Raw genomic sequence first — 18,379 nt, 5'->3', positions numbered from 1 at the left:
TTGCTGTTCTGTTCAGGAATTTTTCCCCTGTATCCATATCTTTGAGGCTTTTCCCTACTTTCTCCTCTATAAGTTTCAGTGTTTCTGTTTTTTTTTTTTTGTTTTATTTTGTTTTGTTTTGTTTTTTTCCATTTTTTATTAGGTATATAGCTCATTTACATTTCCAATGCTATACCAAAAGTCCCCCATACCCACCCACCCCCACTCCCCTACCCACCCACTCTCCCTTTTTGGCCCTGGCATTCCCCTGTACTGGGGCATATAAAGTTTGCAAGTCCAATGGGCCTCTCTTTCCAGTGATGGCTGAGTAGGCCATCTTTTGATACATATGCAGCTAGAGTCAAGAGCTCCGGGGTACTGCTTAGTTCATAATGTTGTTCCACCTATAGGGTTGCAGATCCCTTTACCTCCTTGGGTACTTCCTCTAGCTTCTCCATTGGGAGCCCTGTGATCCATCCATTAGCTGACTGTGAGCATCCACTTCTGTGTTTGCTAGGCCCCGGCATAGTCTCACAAGAGACAGCTACATCTGGGTCCTTTCAATAAAATCTTGCTAGTGTATGCAATGGTGTCAGGGTTTGGCAGCTGATTATGGGGTGGATCCCTGGATATGGCAGTCTCTACATGGTCCATCCTTTCATCTCAGTTCCAAACGTTGTCTCTGTAACTCCTTCCATGGGTGTTTTGTTCCCAATTCTAAGGAGGGGAATAGTGTTCACACTTCAGTCTTCATTCTTCTTGAGTTTCATGTGTTTAGCAAATTGTATCTTATATCTTGGGTATCCTAGGTTTTGGGCTAATATCCACTTATCAGTGAGTACATATTCTGTGAGTTCCTTTGTGAATGTGTTACATCACTCAGGATGATGACCTCCAGATCCAGCCATTTGGCTAGGATTTTCATAAATTCATTCTTTTTAATAGCTGAGTACTACTCCATTGTGTAGATGTACCACATTTTCTGTATCCATTCCTCTGTTGAGGGGCATCTGGGTTCTTTCCAGCTTCTGGCTATTATAAATACGGCTGTTATGAGCATAGTGGAGCATGTGTCTTTCTTACTAGTTGGAACATCTTCTGGATATATGCCCAGGAGAGGTATTGCTGGATTCTCCGGTAGTACTATGTCCAATTTTCTGAGGAACCGCCAGACTGATTTCCAGAGTGGTTGTACAATCCTGCAATCCCACCAACAATGGAGGAGTGTTCCTCTTTCTCCACATCCACGCCAGCATCTACTGTCACCTGAATTTTTGATCTTAGCCATTCTGACTGGTGTGAGGTGGAATCTCAGGGTTGTTTTGATTTGCATTTCCCTGATGATTAAGGATGTTGAACATTTTTTCAGGTGCTTCTCTGCCATTCTGTATTCCTCAGGTGAGAATTCTTTGTTCAGTTCTGAGCCCCATTTTTTAATGGGGTTATTTGATTTTCTGAAGTCCACCTTCTAGAGTTCTTTATATATGTTGGATATTAGTCCCCTATCTGATTTAGGATAGGTAAAGATCCTTTCCCAATCTGTTGGTGGTCTTTTTGTCTTATTGACGGTGTCTTTTGCCTTGCAGAAACTTTGGAGTTTCATTAGGTCCCATTTGTCAATTCTCGATCTTACAGCACAAGCCATTGCTGTTCTGTTCAGGAATTTTTCCCCTGTGCCCATATCTTCAAGGCTTTTCCCCACTTTCTCCTCTATAAGTTTCAGTGTCTCTGGTTTTATGTGAAGTTCCTTGATCCACTTAGATTTGACCTTAGTACAAGGAGATATGTATGGATCGACTCGCATTCTTCTACATGATAACAACCAGTTGTGCCAGCACCAATTGTTGAAAATGCTGTCTTTCTTCCACTGGATGGTTTTAGCTCCCTTGTCGAAGATCAAGTGACCATAGGTGTGTGGGTTCATTTCTGGGTCTTCAATTGTATTCCATTGGTCTACTTGTCTGTTGCTATATAAGTACCTTGCAGTTTTTATCACAATTGCTCTGTAGTACAGCTTTAGGTCAGGCATGGTGATTCCTCCAGAGGTTCTTTTATCCTTGAACTGAATTTTTGCTATCCTAAGATTTTGTAATTTTAGACGAATTTATGGATTGCCCTTTCTAATTGGTTGAAGAATTGAGTTGCAGTTTTGATGGGGATTGCATTGAATCTGTAGATTGCTTATGGCAAGATAGCCATTTTTACTATATTGATCCTGCCAATCCATGATCACGGGAGATCTTTCCATCTTCTGAGATCTTCTTTAATTTCTTTCTTCAGAGACTTTCACTTCTTATCATACAGATCTTTCACTTCCTTAGTTAGAGTCATATATTTTTATAATGTTTGTGACTATTGAAAAGGTTGTTGTTTCCCTAATTTCTTTCTCAGCCTGTTTATCCTTTGTGTACACAAAGGTCATTGACTTGTTTGAGTTAATTTTATATCCAGCTACTTCATTGAAGCTGTTTATCAGGCTTAGGAGTTCTCTGGTGGAATTTTTAGGGTCACTTATATATACTATCATATCATCTGCAAAAAGTGATATTTTGACTTCTTCCTTTCCGATTTGTATCCCCTTGATTTCCTTTGTTGTAGAATTGCTCTGGCTAGGACTTCATGTACAATGTTGAATAGGTAGGGAGAAAGTGGACAGCCTTGTCTAGTCGCTGATTTTAGTGGGATTGCTTCCAGCTTCTCACCATTTACTTTGCTGTTGGCTACTGGTTTGCTGTAGATTGCTTTTATCATGTTTAGGTATGGGCCTTGAATTCCTGATCTTTCTAAGACATTTATCATGAATGGGTGTTGGATTTTGTCAAATGCTTTCTCTGCATCTAACGAGATGATCATGTGGTTTTTGCCTTTGAGTTTGTTTATATAGTGGATTACGTTGATGGATTTCCGTATATTGAACCATCCCTGCATCCCTGGGACGAAAATTACTTGGTCAGGATGGATGATTGTTTTGATGTGTTCTTGGATTCCGTTAGCTAGAACTTTATTAAGGTTTTTTGCATCAATATTCATAAGGGAAATTGGTCTGAAGTTCTCTAACTTTGTTACTTCTTTTTGTGGTTTAGGTATCAAAGTAATTGTGGCTTCATAGAATGAGTTGGGTAGGGTCCCTTCTGTTTCTATTTTGTGGAATAGTTTGTAAAGATCTGGGATTACATCTTCTTTGAAGGTCTGATAGAACTCTGCACTAAACCCATCTGGTCCTGGGAAATTTTTGGTTGAGAGAATATTAATGAATGTTTCTATTTCTTTAAGGGATATAGGACTGTTTAGATAATCAACCTGATCTTGATTTAACTTTGGTACCTGTTATCTGTCTAGAAACTTGTCCATTTCTTCCAGGTTCTCCAGTTTTGTTGAGTATAGTCTTCTGTAGAAGGATCTGATGCTGTTTTGGATTTCTTCAGGATCTGTTGTTATGTCTTCCTTTTCATTTCTGATTTTGGTAATTAGGATGTTTTCCCTGTGCCCTATTGTACGTCTGGCTAAGGGTTTATCTATCTTGTTGATTTTTCAAAGAACAAGCTCCTCCTTTGGGTGACACTTTGAAGAGTTCTTTTTGTTTCCACTTGGTTGATTTCGCCCGTGAGTTTGATTATTTCCTGCCATCTACTCCTCTTGCGTGAATTTGCTTCCTTTTGTTCTAGAGCTTTTAGGTGTGTTGTCAAGCTGATAATGTGGGCTCTCTTCAGTCTTTTTTTTTTTGTTTTTTGTTTTTTTCCCCATTTTTATTAGGTATTTAGCTCATTTACATTTCCCATGCAATACCAAAAGGCCTCCATACCCACCCACCCCAACTCCCCTACCCATCCACTCCCCCTTTTTGGCCCTGGCGTTCCCCTGTACTGGGGCATATAAAGTTTGCGTGTCCAATGGGCCTCTCTTTCCAGTGATGGCCGACTAGGCCATCTTTTGATACATATGCAGCTAGAGTCAAGAGCTCCGGGGTACTGGTTAGTTCATAATGTTGTTCCACCCATAGGGTTGCAGATCCCTTTAGCTCCTTGGGTACTTTCTCTAGCTCAACCATTGGGAGCCCTGTGATCCAACCATTAGCTGACTGTGAGCATCCACTTCTGTGTTTGCTAGGCCCCGGCATAGTCTCACAAGAGACAGCTACATCTGGGTCCTTTCGATAAAATCTTTGTAGTGTATGCAATGGTGTCAGCGTTTGGATGCTGATTATGGGGTGGATCCCTGGATATGGCAGTCTCTACATGGTCCATCCTTTCATCTCAGCTCCAAACTTTGTCTCTGTAACTCCTTCCATGGGTGTTTTGTTCCCACTTCTAAGGAGGGGCATAGTGTCCACACTTCAGTCTTCATTTTTCTTGAGTTTCATGTGTTTAGCAAATTGTATCTTATATCTTGGGTATGTTAGGTTTTGGGCTAATATCCACTTATCAGTGAGTACCTATTCTGTGAGTTCCTTTGTGAATGTGTTACCTCACTCAGGATGATGCCCTCCAGGTCCATCCATTTGGCTAGGAATTTCATAAATTCATTCTTTTTAATAGCTGAGTAGTACTCCATTTTTTTTTTTTGTTTTTGTTTTGTTTTGTTTTGTTTTGTTTCGTTTTGTTTCGTTTGAGGAACTCAGAGCTATGGGTTTTTCTCTTAGAAATGCTTTCATTGTGTCCCATAAGTTTGGGTATGTATTGGCTTTATTTTCATTAAATTCCAAAAAGTCCTTAATTTTTTTATTCCTTCCTTGACCAAGGTATCATTGAGAAGAGTTTTGTTCAGTTTCCACATGAATGTTGACTTTCTATTATTTATTTTATTATTGAAGATCAGCCTTAGTCCATGGTGATCTGATAGGATGTATGGGAAATTTCAATATTTTTCTATATGTTGATGCTAATTTTGTGACGAATTATGTGGTCAATTTTGGAGAAGGTACCATGAGGTGCTGATAAGAAGGTATATCCTTTTGTTTTAGGATAAAAATGTTCTGTAGATATCTGTTAGAACCATTTGTTTCATAACTTTTGTTAGTTTCACTGTGTCCCTGTTTAGTTTCTGTTTACATGATCTGTCCATTGGTGAAAGTGGTGTGTTGAGGTCTCCCACTATTATTGTGTGAGGTACAATATGTGCTTTGAGCTTTACTAAAGTTTCTTTAATGAATGTGGCTGACCTTGTATTTGGAGCATAGATATTCAGAATTGAGAGTTCCTCTTGGAAATTTTACATTTGATGATTATGAAGTTCCCCCCTTGTCTTTTTTGATGACTTTGGGTTGGAAGTCAATTTTTTTAGATATTAGAATGGCTACTCCAGCGTGTTTCTTCAGATCATTTGCTTGGAAAATTGTTTTCCGGCCTTTCATTCTGAGGTAGTGTCTATCTTTTCCCCTGAGATGAGTTTCCTGTAAGCAGCAAAATGTTGGTTCCTGTTTGTGTATCCAGTCTGTTAGTCTATGTCTTTTTTATTGGGGAGTTTAGTCCATTGATATTAAGAGATATTAAGGAAAAGAAATTGTTGTTTGCTATTATTTTTGTTGTTAAAGTTGGCATTCTGTTCTTGTGGCTGTTTTCTTTTAGGTTTGTTGAGGGATTACCTTCTTGCTTTTTCTAGGACATGGTTTGCATCCTTGTATTGTTTTATTTATTTATTTTTTTCTGTTATTATCCTTTGTAGGGCAGAATTCGTGGAAAAATAATGTGTGAATTTGGTTCTGTCATGGAATACTTTCGTTTTCCACCTAAGGTAATTGAAAGTTTGACTGGGTATAGTAGCCTGGTCTGGCATTTATGTTCTCTTAGTGTCTGTAACACATCTGTCCAGGCTCTTCTGGCTTTCATAGTCTCTGGTGAAAAATCTGGTGTAATTCTGATAGGCTTACCTTTATATGTTACTTGTGTTCTGCTGTGTTCTGATGATGGTGAGTGGTCTTGGTTTCTGTTAGTAAGATTCTTAAGTTTACCTTTTGCCATCTGTTAATCTCTGGAGCTAGTTGCTATAGTTGTCTCTGGTTAGAGATTGTTCCTCTCTTGATTCTGTTAGCCTCTATCAGCAGTACTGGGAGACTAGAACTCTTCTCTGAGTTTCAGTGGTCAGAGCACTCTCTGCAGGCTAACTCTCTTCTTACAGGGAAGGTGCAAAGATATCTGGCCTTAGGACCTCCCTCCTGGCCGAAGATGAAGGCCCAAAACAGGACCTGTCCCAGAAGCTGTTAGCTTCTGTAGTCCACACTCTCACCTGCACAGACTAGTCTTGGAGGGATCTGGGAACCAAGATGCCTCCCCCAGGGGCTCCTGCAAAGCCTGTGCAGACTACTTTTGGTAGAGTCCTGGATCCAAAATGTCTCCCACCGATGCTCATGAGCTGAGATTTTAATGAAATAAAAATGAAGAAGACAAGGAAGAGAAGGAAGAGGAAGAAGAGGAGGAAGCAAGGAGAAGGAAGAGGAGGAAAAGAAGAGGAAGGAGAGGAGGAGGAGGAGGAGGAAGAAGCATTCTCCTTACCCCTGGCATTAGTGAATTCATGCTCTTTTATTACCACATGCCTGCTGGGTTGATTAGCATGTCAAGGTCTATAAGCATGTCAATCACTAATAACAAGTATCAGTTAAACATATCAATGTCATCAGTCACTTTTTTAGATTAATTATCCAGTAACTTTTTATTTTTCTTATCCTGGTCATGCCTGTTTTTTTCTTTCTAATTTCCTGAGTGATGGGCTTAGAACGTTGGCATAATCTTTCTACCTTTGACAAACTAAGCTGCTATTTTTGATTATTTACTTTGCATATTGCAGTTTCCTGGTGATTTTAAGACTAGAATGACATAAATGATCCTTTCTTCAAGGGGACAAGCTTCTATTTAACTAACCTACCCATTTTTCCCTATTAGGTACAGATTGTTTAAGTATAATGGTTTGTGCCACCCACAATATATGTCCCAAATTCCAGAATCCAGTTCTGGAGTCCAGCTGCTCCTCTTCAACTTTCTACAACCATCAAACTTTCCTCAATTATTTAATGTCTTTCTGGAACCAGGAGCCTGCCATGCCTGTCTGGGCACCTCTAGAGATCAACATCCTTCTTCTTCTTGTAATGAAACCTCGATCCCTTTTCAAAATGCCTCATCCAGTCTACCTGTCCAGCTCTTTTATCATATACTAGATCATACCACACATCTATTTGAGTATGTGTCAACCTGAACCCGCCTTCTTTGTCTACTATTATTATAATTCCACTTTGATGTGACAGAAAGCAACTATAGTCTCACAGGCCTCCTATCACAAAAACAAGGAATAAATATTCTTTCTCTGTTTTAAAATATTTCTTTTTGATGAACTTCTCAGTCTAATTGGGGTATACCTCATATTGAACTTCTTGGTGGAACACTTACTCTTCTCTCCTCCCTTAACTAGGTCATGAGCACTACCTCTCTTACTTGTTGACCATGAGCACTTCCCAATGAAAACCTAAGTCCTCAAATCTGTTCCCATATCTAATCTGGTATCTGTTTTGTTGTTGTTGTTGTTGCTGCTGCTGCTGCTGTTGTTGTTGTTTTGTTTGCTGGCCTTGAACTCAGAAATCTGCCTGCCTCTGCCTCCTAAGTGCTGGGATTAAAGGCCTGTGCTGAATAACCTTACACTTTGTGATGTTATTAAGCCTCACCACCTTATTATTAGTGATGTTTAAAATACAACCTCATCAAATTGTCTCAATTATAAAAATATTGCACACAGATTCAGACATTGACAGCTCATGGGTTAGTGGTTTGAACATGGCATCTTTGTTTATTTTCCTTTTTGACACTTCTTTCTGTGTATCATGCCTGGTTTATCAAGAGAACCTGGCAAGAGCTCAACCTATTCTTGAAACTGAGAACCACCTGAGCTTTGGCTACCACAATTTTCAACTTCTAAATAGAGGATGTGGCCCATTAAGGCTTTTCCTCTGCCTAGGTCATTATTCTCACAGCTGGAACTCCCCATCCTAATCCTAACTCAACATCATCAGCTTTACTCATTACCTCCCACAGATCAGATCCACTTCCACACAGATCACCATTACACTCTCAGCAAAATATGAGGTCCTGGTGACCTTCTGCATGTCATTATCCTATGACTAAGATTTTCCAGATAGAAAGATGACTTGTGTTTTGTAGTTTGTTGTTGGTATTGATAGAACCTAGTGGGGAAACCTCCACTCAATTCCCGATTTGGCGTGCACCCAAAAAAATCATGAACGATCATCTTGATGTAATTACATGAGGTCGTTTAATGATGGAGTTCCAGACTGACATGGATCCCACACAGGAGATAAAGAATGTTGGCCATGAGGCTCGAAAGCTAGGGGTTTTATGGGATAAGGGGCTTAGGGGTGTGGAATTCAGCATAGCAACACACCATTGGTTAATTTAAACTTCAGCAGAAAAATTACATGTACGTGCAGGGTGTCAGAGTTCTGTGAGTTGATGCAGGTTAGATAGCCCTGTTATGTCCTCACATTCCTCTTTATCTTTAAGGTTAAGCTGTTTCTAGGAATGTTTTAACTACGGGGCATACCCAGTTTTGTTTTCCTTTTTTCTCAGCCCCAGGCAGCCTCTAGGCTCACAAACAACCAGCAATTTCTGAGTACATTATATGACTTACACGTCTTGAAATTTCTTCTTTCTTTCATTATCATCATTGTTATTGTGATTGCTGCTGAACCATCAAGTTTCAACAAAGAATTCATGATGTCATATTCAAACCTGTAATCTCGTATGGCATTACCTCTACGCCATTCTCTCATCTATTCTCACCACTATATAAACAGAGGAATTCTGTTCAGCTCTGCATCCATACACATATTATGTCCACCACAGATAAAATTGTGATATAGTAGGAGCAGATGCATTTCCTCCTTGGTTGCCCAGATACCTCAAACTATGAGGGTAGTGATAATAATCAGTGCACTGGCAGGGAAGCCTGGAAAAAATGTGATTTGCCTTTTGGCTAGACTACAAACTTGGTCCCATAAGGCAATTGCTTTTGAAAAATAGAAGGAATTCACCCACTGACCAGAAAAATATCCTGCACAGTTCCTCATCCTACTTACAGAAACCCTCCTTCGGTACACAAGGGAAGGTACAAATTCTTATAGGGCATGCTTGCCTTTGACTCTCTCTCCCTCTCCTAGTCAACTCCTGATATTTGAAAAAAGTCCTAAAATTCTAGCCTATGTCCTTCAACACTCCCATAGTGATCTGTTGAATATGGCTAAGGATGGGCCCTTGGATATAGTGCTGCAATGGGTCTGTGTAATTGTCTTATCAAAATCCAGTTCTAAATCTTTGTTGTGGTGCACATAACTTATTGAACATATTAAGGAGTGTCATTGTTAGGATTTTGGGGTCTTTCTTACAATATATTTAAGCATATTAAATGTCAATTTCAGAAGTTTTCTGACGTCTTGAATACTAATACATGTGTGTTAAACATTTTATGTTTACAATTATCTGTTCTATATTATAACTCACATACAGGAAATTAGTTAGAGCATAATCTCATAACTAATTGCATCAATTCTTAGCATGACTTACTATCAAATTACATTTTGAACAATTATAGAAGCATTTTATAATTTGAACTTTAGGTTCCATTCTTTCTATGTTACAGCTTATAAATCACGGTTTTGAACTGAAATCTAGTATCACAATGAAACTTTGTAATGAATAAATATAATTCATAGGGGGCCTGAAATATTTTCTGAATTTTATGTGGTATAACATTATAAAGTTTATAAAAATCCCATAGCTTATAATTAGGCTAAACAAAGTACTGACTATAAACTATTCAATGTGTCTAAAATTAAAATATCCCGACTTAAATATATCTTTAGTAAGTTTTTCCGTTGCTACCTCATGTCATGTGTTCTTTATATCTCAGGATGGAATCATGTCACATGGTTTTAAGATTAACTAAGCATACACATTTAATAATTAACAGCAAGTTAAGAGTTTTAAACATGTCCAATAGTTTATAAGACAATGATAGTTTTTGACTCTGGACTTTAAAGACATGCCTAATTCTTAAAATTGTGATCAATAACATATTTTCAGACCCAGAAATAAAGCTGATAAGTGCCAATCAACTTGAAAATTGTTCATTTTAAATTACTTTCAAATTTCTACATTACCAAATTCACTGAAAAGAAAGCACAGAGGTGAACCTGATGCTCTTTTAGCTGGTGATAGGAGAAGGAAAGGGCATGCATTTATGCATCCAAGAAGTACAAAAGACATAAGAAACTAGACATAGTTTTAAATTACTTTTTGTTTTACACAATAACCTTACAATTTATTATCATATAAAGAATATTTCAAACAAAGTTTGTGTCACACATATAGTATGTTGTGATATTTCTTTGAATTTCTCACATCCTATAAAATTCTGTGTAATCACAAAATATGAACTTGTTGTGAAAGAAGAGAGAAGATGAGAAAATTGAAATTGATGGCTAGTGAAGCATTAATCTGGGTGCAGTAAACTTCAGATTATTTTGGCTGACTTTGGTGTTCCAAGAAAACTGAAAGCTGGCCATGTTCAGGTCACTCAGACTGTTTCACTCTCTGTTTAAGATCCTGAGGATCATCCGATGTAAGCAGGATTTTTAAGATCTGTTTAATTGGGTTCTTATACATCTAGCTCCCTTTCAACACGTGTCTACCCTAACACCCAAATACTACTTACTAGAGAAAGAAAGAAGGGAAAGGGAAAAGTCTTCTATATTGTACTTGCTGTTGAGGTTTCTTGAGGCAAGTCCCATTTTTTGTTGTTAGGAAATCCACCAGTCAGTCAAATAAACACGTAATAAAAAACACAGCAACAGAACAAGCAAGCAGCTGCAGGTACTGGGACAATGGGAGCAGCAGCTGCAGGAACTCAGAGGGTTCTCCCCTTTAAATCTTCTCAAGTGTTCTAAAATCTAAATTATCTGCAGCTAGCAAAGATCATGCTTCTTCGAGAGCACACATGAGGCAGAAAGCCTACTACTTTGGACAATCTGAAGCAGCCCCATATTCTATACTGTGACTAAAGCAAACACTTATTCACATAACAGAATTGGGTCTTTACAGAAAAATGAATGCTTACTAAAATCTGGGATTAGAAAAATGCAGGCAGCTTCTGTAAGTCTAGAAACCATAAGGCTAGCTTCTCTAAAGTCTTCTGGGATCAATGTTTTGAGGAATCCCCTGGATCTAGTGAGTTGCTGGAAAATTTTATATATATATAAAATTGAGATATGTATAATATTAGAAGATATTATATATATAAATTATATAATATATATATTATATATGAATTATATAATATATATATATAATATTAAGGAGATTAGGAGGATTTATTTTGTTAGGTATACATTTGAAACATTTAGGACCATGGTCCTATACTTGAGAGGAAGGAGGAGAGTGCTAAGACTAGGGAGTTTCTGTATGGGGAGATATACTACCTGTAGGAATAATCAATAGCTAGGCTGAGAAAACATACTCTCAGTCAACAATACTTGTCAAGTTTCATTAGAGTTAGTTTCAAGTATATTGTCAGAACCTCATGAAAAATGTTTAGTTTGAAAAACAATGTAATTTTTAGATATGTTAGTCTGACCACTGACAGTAATATGTACAGAAATCTGAACAAATATATGTGCTGTAAAAATGGAAGTAGACTCACAGAATTGAGACTTACTCAAAAGAGATGAGACCAAAATGTTAGGGAGTTTAAAGCATTAACACTCTTTAAATGTGTCTTGAATTTATATTCAGGAAAAAAGTTTATACTTTTTAAAATTAGTGTTTTGTTTATATTTAAATTTAAATTATAGAATGTTGTCCTCAATTCCCATTTCCCCTTAAAACTCCCCATCCCATCCCCTCTCCCTGCTTATACAACTGTGCACCCCCAACCACCCATCTACTCCTGCCACATTATCTTATCTTTCCACAAACTGGGGCATCAGGCCTTCACAGGACCCAGGACTTCCCTTACAATTGATGTCACACAAGGCCATCCTCTGCTACATATGAATCTGGAGCCATGTGTGTTCTTTGGTTGGTGTTTTAGTTCTTGGGAGCTCTGGGTAGACTGGTTCCTTGATATTGTTGTTCTTCCTAAGTGTGTGCAAACCCCTTCAGCCCCTTCAGTTATTTCTCTAAACTCCTCCATATGGGTCCCTATACTGAGGTCGAATATTGGCATTAACCATTCACATCTAGATTCTTAAGACCCTGACAGAGCCTCTCAGTAGACATTTGTATCAGGCTCCTTTCAGCAAGCACTTCTTGGCAACAGCAAGTGTTAGGATTTGGTGGCTGCATATGGGATTATCTTTCTTTTTAATCTGTGCTGGCTTGGTGTGTGCTGCTATAGTTACTTGACAGTTCGATGAATACATTCTAAAGAGGTCCTATTACTCTGAGGATCATGGATATAGGTGGTTTCATATCCATGTACTTACAGAGGCCTTAAATAAACAGTTATTATTAAAATGTGAGAAAGTGTATGAAATTAGAAGGAAAGGTGATACTATTTTTAAAGGGATAGATATTCAAGGATAGGGAACTTGATATATTTATTCAAACACAAACTATTCAAATAATGATATTATGTGAATGATTTTATCAACACAGATTGTTACTAATATGTAATATCATAAGTTGTCATAAGGATGCACACAGTGTACAACATGAAACTACATAGAAATAAAAATAATTGTTGAGAATGTGTTGAGAATTGTTCTCTAAAATAAATGTCTTATTATATTTCTTTATCATTTTATCACTCAAGGACATTATGGGTTAATTGGATATATTTCTAACAAAGTGATTTGACCCACCATTACTTTTTAGACTCCAATTAACATTTTAGAGGACAATATAATAGAGATAAATATGTTATATACAGTTATCGTTCATTCTAATAATCAAAGAACTTATGGAAATTGGTACAACCATGTCATGAGTAATCAAAAGTAAGTTTCCACTTCAGTACACAGAGCTACAATCAGAAAATTTAGATAGAAATTGAAGATTTCAAATAGATAAACAGGATCTACACACCTTCAAACTCTAGAGACATGATCACCAATCAGGCACTAATGTCTGTTTGTCTTCTACTGTTCCTTGAAAAGACAGCTCAGGATAAATAGCAATTTTTTTCCTTCCACTTTCTATTTGCTCAGGATGAGAGAGTGATAGATGAATCAGCAGTTCAGATTGTGATCATGAAGCTTTTACTACCTCTTCCTATTTGAGAATACTTTTCTGACTTGATAACAATCCATTCATTTTTGGATTCAAAAATTCTACCTATCAAATATAATGAAAGCCAATAAAATTGTCTCTAGTGAGAGTTTTTACCAGCCAAGTTCCTGGGTGTTGTTGAGGTCTCAACTGGTTCAGTTTATAACCAAAGCTTGCCTGTGAGGTGCTCAAAAGAAGAAAGATTGTTACAGAAATCTACAGAAGACAGAGAAAATAGGAAGTAGAAATAAGTTGTTTGATTCACAGGATTACAGTTCTGCATTAAAAATTCCTGTCCCCTGTGCAAGAAATATGTATGTTTCTCTGAAGCTATTGGTTCTACTTTAAGATATGGGAGGGTATTTTTGGTTTTTTTTTTTTGTTTTTTGTTTTTGTTTGTTTGTTTTGTTTTGTTTTTGTTTGTTTGTTTTTTTGTGAGCATTGGAGTCCTGCACCATGTTCAATGGGCATGATTCAATTTCAGAATAAATTTGTGAACATTGTTACATTCACTTGGGGATACCATTGTGAAGAATTGATACAGCGTTTAGCCCCTTGAGGCATACCAGTGGCCAGACATTGTCTCTGATGAACCCCAAACACCAGGTTGCATACAGACAACACTAAAACTGTGCTAAGAGCTGGATACAGTTCCATGCCCTACTGAGTAAAAAGAACAAGCTCTGAACTTAAAGCGCTGAAAATTTCCAGAGAGCTTTGCCCCCAACAAACCTAATATAAAACCTATATACTATTGTATTCAGTTCTCTGCTTCCTCTGGACTGGGCATTAGAAGCAATTTCCACCTCTATTATTTATTACTAATAAACAAAAAAGAAGAATTATAAACTGCCTGGGGCATACATGTGTCTTGCCTCTCTACCTGAGGACCTCTAATTGCCATGTTCTACCTACTGAACACTATATACCCTAAGAGCCAGACCCCACCACCGCACTACAGAGTAAAGAGTCTTAGCTCTGAACTTGAAAACCCATAATCCCCATTCTGAAAAATCTCCAAAAAATTCTGCCCCCAAATACCTTAATTTTGAAATATTTTATTAGGTATTTTCCTCATTTACATTTCCAATGCTATCCCAAAAGTCCCCCATACCCTCCCTCCCACTCCCCTACCCACCCACTCCCACTTTTTTGGCCCTGGCGTTCCCCTGTACTGGGGCATATAAAGTTTGCAAGTCCAATGGGCCTCTCTTTCCAGTGATGGCAGACTAGGCCATCTTTTGATACATATGCAGCTAGAGTCAATTGCTCCGGGGTACTGGTTAGTTCATAATGTTGTTCTACCTATAGGGTTGCAGATCCCTTTAGCGCCTTGGGTACTTTCTCTAGCTGCTCCATTGGGGGCTCTATGTTTCATCCAATAGCTGATTGTGAGCATCCACTTCTGTGTTTGCTAGGCTCCAGCATAGTCTCACAAGAGACAGCTATATCTGGGTCCTTTCAGAAAAATCTTGCTAGTGTATGCAATGGTGTCAGCGTTTGGAAGCTGATTATGGGATGGAAATCAGGATATGGCAGTCTCTAGATGGTCCATCCTTTCATCACAGCTCCAAACGTTGTCTCTGTAACCTTATGCCATGGACTGAACTCAGTTGGCTCCTAACCCACAGGAGAATCAGTGTATTCAGGTGAAAAGGGGTGAGTGGGGTGACAAAGATGTGTGAACACAAGGGAGCATTGATCTAAATGTAATATCTCAAAGAGAGCATCAGAGTTATAAATGACTTTTACACAAAACAGAGGAATGCATTCATAAAAGCTAACAGGAACCAACTTGGATTAAAATCAATGTTAACAAGTAGGATCAAAAGCAGCCCCACCTAAGGTCAGCTTATACTTAGAAGCCAGGGGCAGGGGCTTCATGCTATTGCCAAAGTTCCAATTCTTGGGTACTGTAAAATCCAACTTCCCCTTAGGCTATTGTAAATTCCTGTGCATGGGAATGATTCTGCTATTGTTCCAAGTATTTATTCTAAGTCCTTCTTAGACTACAGCCTTCCTTCTTTCTAGGCCACAGTAAATTCCTGTGCATGGGAGTGACTCATGGTTTTTATAAGTGTACTTTGGAGACTAGCCCTGAGATTTTTAGCTCTATTCCAGTACATTGTAATGCCTGATTTCTTTCACTGTCTCTCTGTCAGCACTTGAGGCTTTTCATCTGAATGAGTAACATTTATTCAAAAATTAAAGCCCAAGGATGGCTCAACAATTTCCTAGGATATTGGAACACTGGTGGAGGATAATCTAACTTAGCTATATGTCAAAATCAATCCTTAGAGGAACTTATAATAAAACAATATTGAAGGAAAGCACACAGATTTGTTCACCAACTAATGCAGGGAAAGGTTCAGAGCATTTGTTTTACAAGAAGGTTCCAGAAGACTGAGATTCCATGAAACTTTTTGTCTCAGGACTATATCCAAGCTTTTGGGCCTGTCACGCAGTCACTACTGGAGTGGGTGTGGCATTACATAATCCTTGATTTCTTCTCATTTCTCTGATGGGTCTTTCCTGAACAGGAGCAGCAATCCTCCTTTAAATAAATCAATTGTGTGTGTTTTGGTTTGTGCTGTAACTTTCTGGTATGTTTTCATTCTCAACTGCCAGGATATTTTCATCCTCAGAGCTGTAATATTTGCAAAGGTAGAGAGAGTTCTTACCTTGCCCTCTGACACTAAGATCACTTTGAGTTGTAGGATTTTCACACATTATCATTATATTTGTTGCATAAGGTCCTCTCAGAATAAAGAAAAAAAAATAACACTAGCAGTCTTACTTGTTATTAATTTAGTGTCAACAAGGGTCTGAGAGATTTAACTTTTCCAATCTATGTTTTATAGTCATGGATAAATTGTCATTGCACATTGGCAAATATTACCACTTTCTTATCTAATTATTCATGTGAGATGTAGAAATGACAAACAACAGGAAAAATTACACCAAAGCCAATTTAATATTTCTTTTCTTTTTAAATTAAATTGTTTTATTTATTTATATTTCAAAAGCTACCCCTCTTTGCAGTTCCAAATCCCAGGATCCTTTTCCCCATTCTAGCTCCCCTTTGGCTGTAGGAGGGTATTCCCCTACCTAGCCTACCCTCACATCATATCCCAACAAATTCTTTCCCAGGGGAATAAAGTCTCTCCAAGATTTGGAGCATTTTTCCCCACTGAGACAAGTCAAGTCAGTTCTCTGCTACATCATATGTGCTTGGGGCCAGTGATAAGCCCTTGTATGCTCTTTGCTTGGTGACCTAATCTTTGTGAGCTCTGAGGGTCTGGCTTAGTAGATACTGTCGTTTTTCTTATGGGTTTGAATCCCCTTCAGTTCTTTGGTTATTTCCCCCAACTCTTCCATAGGTTTTCTGTAAGTATATGTATCTGTCTCAGTCAGCTGCTGGTAGAGCCTCTCATAGGACAGCCATGCTAGGATTCTGTCTACAAGGAAAACATGGCATCATTAATAGTGCCAGTGTTTGTAGGCACCAAACTCTAACATTTCTTTTTCATAACTTTGTAAATGAGTTACATCTTAGCTCTCTTCTGTGATTTTACCTGAAATGACAAAAGTGTATCCGTTGAATATTATAGAGACTTATGTTTAAAAGGTTACCATAAAGCTCAAGCAAAGAGTTAGTAATATACCCTGCCTCTTTTCCTTATTCTATTTCATGTATTAGTAGGAAATTGGATTTCCACAGAAACATGGAGCATGCTAGATGTCTGTGGCAACCAATATTGTGGTTCTATCTATCTATCTATCTATCTATCTATCTATCTATCTATCTATCTATCCATCTATCCATCTATCTACTTATCTACCTATGTACCTACCCATCTGTCAAATCTTTTTAGCAATTGTCTATTTGTTTCTTTCAAATGAAATGAGGGTAACCGATTCTGATCATAAGTACATCAGTATATAATCATTGGCTGATTATTGGCATCCTAGAAAAAGGGTTGCAAACACCAAGAAATATCTATCTCTGTCCAACATTCATCCACTGCCAACAATCTCAAAGTTTATAATAGATACTCAAGTTACCTAGCATTTCTGTGCTCAAATTTTTATTTCACTACTTTTTGTGTAGGTTTTATGCTGGACACCAGCTTCAAGAGTTCATAGTGCCTGAGAAGGACAGATGTAGCAGGTGACATGAAGATAAATTGCATTGGACAAAAGCTTGAATGAGCCACGGAGAATACTTTGTCTGTTTCTGCACTCAGAAGAGGAAACAAAGTTTCAAAAGGGCCACTCAGTTAAGTTATATTTCCTAGATCAGCAACTACATCATTTCTAATTTGTTCTTATCTCCTACTCAGATTTTATGAGAATAACTAAGTGAAGCCATATGAGACTAAGATGTTTGGGAGAAGGGAAATGTTAAAATATTTCAGAAAACTTTAGCTAGTGGAAGTGTTAAAGTTTGCAGATGGATTAAATATATATATGTATTCAAGGTAGGTAAATTCTGGCAATAAAAGGCAGCAACTTGTGTAAGTCAGGACAGCTAATTTTGGATTGTTATAAACAATATTGTTGGGGCATGACTGCACTTAGGGGATGTATTTGTCCAGAATCAGAAGGCTACAAGAAACTTTTCCTTGTGTTTCCATCAAGGCATCAGAAAGAGTGGCAAGAATCTGTTCCCTTAAAGATTTAACACCACAGGGATGACACTCATTTAGGGACCTGTCCTGGGGAACCACATATAGAATTAAATGTAATAAATAGAAAGGATGTAAATGGAGCAGGAGCAGGGGCAGGGGCAGGGGCAGGGGCAGGGGCAGGGGCAGGGGCAGGGGCAGGGGCAGGAGCAGGAACAGGGTTTGTGTGGCTTGAGTGTCTGGCAAATGACAGTTATAACCTTGCAGATTCCCCTCTAAACATGTGCCACTTCTCTCCTACAGCCTCCCTTCTTCCTGATTGTATATGCAAGGAAGGTTCTGGCATTAGTAAAGATATTAGGAAGAAAATGTTAAAATTATCTAAGCAGGTGTCCCATTGAAGAAAGTGTGATTATGTATCTGAAGACTTGAATCCTCATTGCAGCACTAAAATGCTGAGTATTAGGGGGAAATGATTTTACTTCAACTGAAGGAGACAACAGTTTTCTT

General features: G+C 38.1%; 1 long non-coding RNA gene; it reads left to right on the top strand.

Moving 5' to 3' along the window:
• A230006K03Rik (RIKEN cDNA A230006K03 gene) overlaps positions 1-18,379 on the top strand; it is a 301,385-nt gene that overhangs the window by 203,189 nt on the left and 79,817 nt on the right.

The sequence above is a fragment of the Mus musculus genome, chromosome 7 (genome assembly GCF_000001635.26).
Source record: "Mus musculus strain C57BL/6J chromosome 7, GRCm38.p6 C57BL/6J".
Taxonomy (NCBI): Eukaryota; Metazoa; Chordata; class Mammalia; order Rodentia; family Muridae; genus Mus; species Mus musculus.
This window is presented reverse-complemented; position numbering and strand designations above follow the sequence as displayed.